Source organism: Metopolophium dirhodum, chromosome 2 (assembly GCF_019925205.1).
Source record: "Metopolophium dirhodum isolate CAU chromosome 2, ASM1992520v1, whole genome shotgun sequence".
In the NCBI taxonomy this organism is placed as follows: domain Eukaryota; kingdom Metazoa; phylum Arthropoda; class Insecta; order Hemiptera; family Aphididae; genus Metopolophium; species Metopolophium dirhodum.
In genome coordinates this window covers 31,759,676-31,766,115 of record NC_083561.1, presented here as the reverse complement: position 1 = coordinate 31,766,115, position 6,440 = coordinate 31,759,676, and the positions used below count along the sequence as shown (strand labels likewise).

At 32.6% G+C, this 6,440-nt stretch overlaps 1 long non-coding RNA gene across 1 annotated transcript; it reads left to right on the top strand.

Annotated features, from left to right (window-relative positions):
• Positions 1–2,034, top strand: LOC132939447 (uncharacterized). The gene is made up of 3 exons (XR_009663979.1): positions 1–129; positions 1,437–1,460; positions 2,004–2,034. It is a non-coding gene; the product is annotated as an uncharacterized LOC132939447 (long non-coding RNA).
• The last annotated feature ends 4,406 nt before the right edge of the window (positions 2,035–6,440 follow it).

Here is a 6,440-nt window from a genome sequence, read left to right as displayed (position 1 = left end):
CTTCTTCAAAGCTGTTATTATTATTAATTTAAAGTAGACACCAACCTTCAAAAATGTTTAATAATATTAATAAAATTTTAGCTTTTTGTTTTATGTTTTATTTTATTGCAAGTACTTTCGCGAGATCTGGTGATTATATTTTTATTTTTATTTTGTATAGCTTACCTAAGATTTGCACTGGCAGCTAATAGTTACATGGTATATGGACCACATGGTCATATTAGTTATTAGTTTACAATATGTATCCAATTTGTTTAAATAATATGTAATTTATTATATTATTACTATACCAAAGTATTACATATATTTGTAATAACAATGTCTTCAGTAAACTATTTTGTTTCCTCCATCTGCCAATGCGCAACATAGCTAGTTTACGTTTAGCAGTATCGTCCTTATGTTATTACTTTTAATATTAGAGTGAATTCACTTATAATAAAACTTAAATTTAAGAACTTTACCTGTGTTTCTACGTTGGCTATTTTATGATATTTTAATTTTTATGTAAGTTATGAGCATGTAAATAAATACAATTTAAAAATGATAATAAATTAGCTCATTATGTTATTATGCTTATATGAATACCAATATTGATATTTTAATTTTATTGTTAGAAATTGGGCCAATTTTAAACTATCTATTTTAATAATAAAAAAAATTTCCGCTAAACAAACATTTTGTTTCCTCTATTTGTCCCACACGCAACATAGCTAATTTATGTTTAGCTAAACTATCCTTGTGTTATTACTTTTAATATTAGTGTGAATTGACCTATTATTCAACTTAAATTTAACCTGTGTTTCCACGTGTTAGCTATTTTATAATATTTTTTATTTTTACGGAAGTTATGAGCATGTAAATTATTAAAATTTAAAAATTTAATACATTTTACTAAAGCTAGAATTTCGTAAAAAAAACCAACATAGGGACACAGGTAATGTTTTTAGCTTAATGTTTGATAATAATAGTGAGTTCAGTCTAATGTTAAAAGTAAAACACTGTGTTGCTTCTGTTAAAAATACATTTACTATGTTGTGCGTGAGTCAGAGGGAGAAAAAAATGGTGCGCTGACATACTCTTAAGAGTAGTTATGCCATACCCATAATGTGACCCATAATATATGACACCCTTATCTTACAATCGTAGATTTAGAAAAACCAATTTTGTATTCTTACTTTTAATTGGCTCATTATATTATTATGCTTATACGAATACCTCTATATTGATATCTTAATTTTATAGTTAGTTATCAGGCTAATTATAAACTATCTATGTTAAATAATAAAAAAATTTCTGCTGAACACCTAATATTATGTATGTTGTACAGTTGTGCGTTTGTTAGCAAGTCTGACGTTCCATTAAAAGTCGTTTATCTTGCCCTCATCTTGATTGTAAAATAAGACATGTTTTACTAATTTCAACTTATTTTGATTCAGATATGAAACTAGCAAAATGTCGTGGTAAGTTAATTGATTTTCATTGCAATAATATATTCACGTAAATACATTGATCTCTATTCTACTGTACAATTGTGAAAACATTGAACAAAGCAAGGATATTCCTGAACAATGCATTAAATTGTTTTTTAAACATTAATATTTAGTCTCTTTTCCATTTAAATTAACTTTGAATTTCTCGTCTGAAAAAATGTTGTCCATGAGTCGTAAAGAAGTTTTGCATTTTAGTATTTTGGCTAGCTTCAATAGTAGGCACATTTCCATACAGTATCAGAAGTGACAGACAATTCTAGAAAAATGGCACCCATTTTTAGTTTCTTCTGAAAACCATTGACAGTACATTTTATGTTTGCCTGCAATTAAAGTTAAACTTTTAATGCCGATTGTAGCGTTAGAAAATTATATTCGTATGTAAATTTTAGTAACTACTAACTAGTAAGGTAGAAATTCTTCTAACTCACATTCCGACCTTTTCACGCAATATATTATTATATATAAATAATATATATATTCACTGTTATTATTTTATGATCTGACCTTTTACAGAGCAAATGATGAATGCTAACCTGCTGTCAAGTACGTTACGCCACTAAAACTGTGTTAGTTTAGTTGATTAATGAAAGCATACTATTATACTAAATGTTATATGACTAACTTTTTTGTAAAACTAAATTATTAACTGGTGAAGTAAGACTGAAGTTCTTTCTGAATACACATCACAGATAATCAAAAACCAGTACTAATTGTATTTGGGAACTGCTGACTATGTCTGTCTACTGCAACGGTCGAGTACAGCCATCTCTCGACCAACAGATCGCCCTCGATACTAAAAAAATAATATACAAAATATATGATATGAAGAAACAAAAAGATTGCTTTAAATTTCCTGTCTGATAATATATTGTCTATGAGTCATAATGACGTTTTGAATTTTAGTATTTTTGCTAACTTAAAGAGTAGGCTACATTTCCATACACTATTATAGGCGCCAGAAAATTCTAGAAAATGGGAACAGTTATTAGTTTCTTTTGAAAACCATTGAAAGTACCTATTTGGTTCCATGCCTGAAACTCGACTGTACGTACGTTGCGCCAGCCCGGCCCATTTCGAAATTTTGGAAAATTTTTTCACCAATATTTAGCATGCAATTAGCATGAATTTGCACGACTAAAATTAGAATTTGCATGATATTAGTTTAACGGTTAAATCCAAAATTTGATGAGCCGGGCTGGCGCAACGTTGCGCTAGCCCGGCACAAAAGAAAAAATATAGATATCGAATATTTAAATATACCAATATTTAGCACGCCATTCGCATGAATTCGCACGACTGTCCCCGGAATTCGCACGACATTTTTTTACGGTTAAAAAACAATTTTAGCGTTTTTACCGTTGCGCCAGCCCGGCCCATTATATAAATTCTGCGAATTTTGGGACTTTGACTATACCAATATTTAGCATGTCATTCGCATGAATTCGCACGACTGTCCCCGGAATTCGCACGACATTTTTTTACGGTTAAAAAACAATTTTAGTGTTTTTACCGTTGCGCCAGCCCGGCCCGTAATAGAAATTTTGGGATATTTGCGATTATGATACAACCAATATTTAGCACGCCATTCGCATGAATTCGCACGACTGTCCCCGGAATTCGCACGACATTTTTTTACGGTTAAAAAACAATTTTAGTGTTTTTACCGTTGCGCCAGCCCGTCCCATTATATAAATTCTGCGAATTTTGGGACTTTGACTATACCAATATTTAGCACGCCATTCGCATGAATTCGCACGACTGTCCCCGGAATTCGCACGACATTTTTTTACGGTTAAAAAACAATTTTAGCGTTTTTACCGTTGCGCCAGCCCGGCCCATTATATAAATTCTAAGAATTTTGGGACTTTGACTATACCAATATTTAGCATGTCATTCGCATGAATTCGCACGACTGTCCCCGGAATTCGCACGACATTTTTTTACGGTTAAAAAACAATTTTAGTGTTTTTACCGTTGCGCCAGCCCGGCCCGTAATAGAAATTTTGGGATATTTGCGATTATGATACAACCAATATTTAGCACGCCATTCGCATGAATTCGCACGACTGTCCCCGGAATTCGCACGACATTTTTTTACGGTTAAAAAACAATTTTACTGTTTTTACTGTTGCGCCAGCCCGGCCCATTATATAAATTCTGCGAATTTTGGGACTTTGACTATACCAATATTTAGCACGTCATTCGCATGAATTCGCACGACTGTCCCCGGAATTCGCACGACATTTTTTTACGGTTAAAAAACAATTTTAGTGTTTTTACCGTTGCGCCAGCCCGGCCCATTATATAAATTCTGCGAATTTTGGGACTTTGACTATACCAATATTTAGCACGCCATTCGCATGAATTCGCACGACTGTCCCCGGAATTCGCACGACATTTTTTTACGGTAAAAAAACAATTTTAGTGTTTTTACCGTTGCGCCAGCCCGGCCCGTAATAGAAATTTTGCGAATTTTGCGATTATGATACTGTTTTCGTACCACACTATTTATATTAGCATGATAATGACCTTATTTGTCGAAGCCTCAACCCATAATAAAAAAAAAAAATATTTATATTTTTTGAAATATTATATGCAGGTATGAAGAATATAAACAATCATCATTCATCATCGATAAAATATTAAAATGTTTTAACTTGCACTGAACGACCCTTTATAGTATAGATCATCTTAATATGTTATAAAATCGTTCATATGCATAAACTATATTATAGAGTAATATTATCCAAACAAAATTATAAGTTAAATTATTACCAGCAAAAAATAACTTGAAATTCATTAATTTTCGATTTATTATTGTACTAATTTATAATATACATGATTGGTTATTAAAACTATTTATGTTTAAATATTTTACTAGGTGGGTTTTTTTTTGTGCGGACGTGCTGGAAGTACCTATTATTTTTGAGGGAGGACTACGGTTAGGTTAGGTTATGATACGTATGACTATGGTTCTGAATTTGAAATATTTCAATTGAAATTTTTCATTTGAAATATTTCGAAATTGAAAATTTCACTCTTCTTGAAATATTTCAATGTAATTATGAAAATATTTTTTCTTCTTTTAAACGTGTTCGGTTATAGATGATTAGAAATAATATATTAATTAGTAATTACACTCAGTTGGAAGTTGACGACCAAATACTTTTAGACACAATAACCCTACGCATGACCATCATTAGACAAAATATGAACTGTCGTGTAGAAACGCCTCGGAACAGTTAAATATTTCGGTCTCGCCCTAAAAAAAAACAGTTTGGAATCATTGTTAAAACTTAAAACCAATTTGGTCTATTGATCTTCAACAACTGTGGTCTTAAATTAATCTCAATTCTCTTCTCCTTGTCTCTTCTCTCTTCAATATTTCCTTCACTGTTTTTTCCTCATTTACTCTTCAAACAGAGGTTCACTATTGGGTGACTTCTTATTCAAATTTTTCATGCGTTCTGTGTTTTTTCTCAAATACTTATTATGATGAGCAGTTTAGATTAAATATAAAAAAAAAGCCTGATAAATAATAGAAACAAATATTATTTTATTTATCATTTACTGTGAATGTGAATGTTATTACGTCGTATATTAAAACAAACAAAGTATTTTATTTATATTTAAAAATTGTTAAGTAAAAATATTTACTATGTATTACAACTAAAATTGTTTTTTAATTGTAAAAAAATGTCGTGCGAATTCCGGGGACAGTCGTGCGAATTCATGCGAATGACGTGCTAAATATTGGCCGTATCATAATCGCAAATATCCCAAAATTTCTATTACGGGCCGGGCTGGCGCAACGGTAAAAACACTAAAATTGTTTTTTAACCGTAAAAAAATGTCGTGCGAATTCCGGGGACAGTCGTGCGAATTCATGCGAATGGCGTGCTAAATATTGGTATAGTCAAAGTCCCAAAATTCGCAGAATTTATATAATGGGCCGGGCTGGCGCAACGGTAAAAACACTAAAATTGTTTTTTAACCGTAAAAAAATGTCGTGCGAATTCCGGGGACAGTCGTGCGAACTCATGCGAATGGCGTGCTAAATATTGGTTGTATCATAATCGCAAATATCCCAAAATTTCTATTACGGGCCGGGCTGGCGCAACGGTAAAAACACTAAAATTGTTTTTTAACCGTAAAAAAATGTCGTGCAAATTCCGGGGACAGTCGTGCGAATTCATGCGAATGGCGTGCTAAATATTGGTTGTATCATAATCGCAAATATCCCAAAATTTCTATTACGGGCCGGGCTGGCGCAACGGTAAAAACACTAAAATTGTTTTTTAACTGTAAAAAAATGTCGTGCGAATTCCGGGGACAGTCGTGCGAATTCATGCGAATGACATGCTAAATATTGGTATAGTCAAAGTCCCAAAATTCGCAGAATTTATATAATGGGCCGGGCTGGCGCAACGGTAAAAACGCTAAAATTGTTTTTTAACCGTAAAAAAATGTCGTGCGAATTCCGGGGACAGTCGTGCGAATTCATGCGAATGGCGTGCTAAATATTGGTGTATTTAAATATTCGATATCTATATTTTTTCTTTTGTGCCGGGCTAGCGCAACGTTGCGCCAGCCCGGCTCATCAAATTTTGGATTTAACCGTTAAACCAATATCATGCAAATTCTAATTTTAGTCGTGCAAATTCATGCTAATTGCATGCTAAATATTGGTGAAAAAATTTTCCAAAATTTCGAAATGGGCCGGGCTGGCGCAACGTACGTGGTATTGCCTGCTGTGACCCGATGAAAACGAGTCACCGATCAACTAGTTTTCTTAACTTGAACAGAGTATAAATAACGGATAGTAACGATAACGGTCTGTACATTTTTAGGTCGAAATCAGTTAAACCCAGTTTTAATAACACGATTACATTGGCTTCCCGCCATACTTTTAGTACTCATTATAATTTTTAACATATAAAAACATTTTTG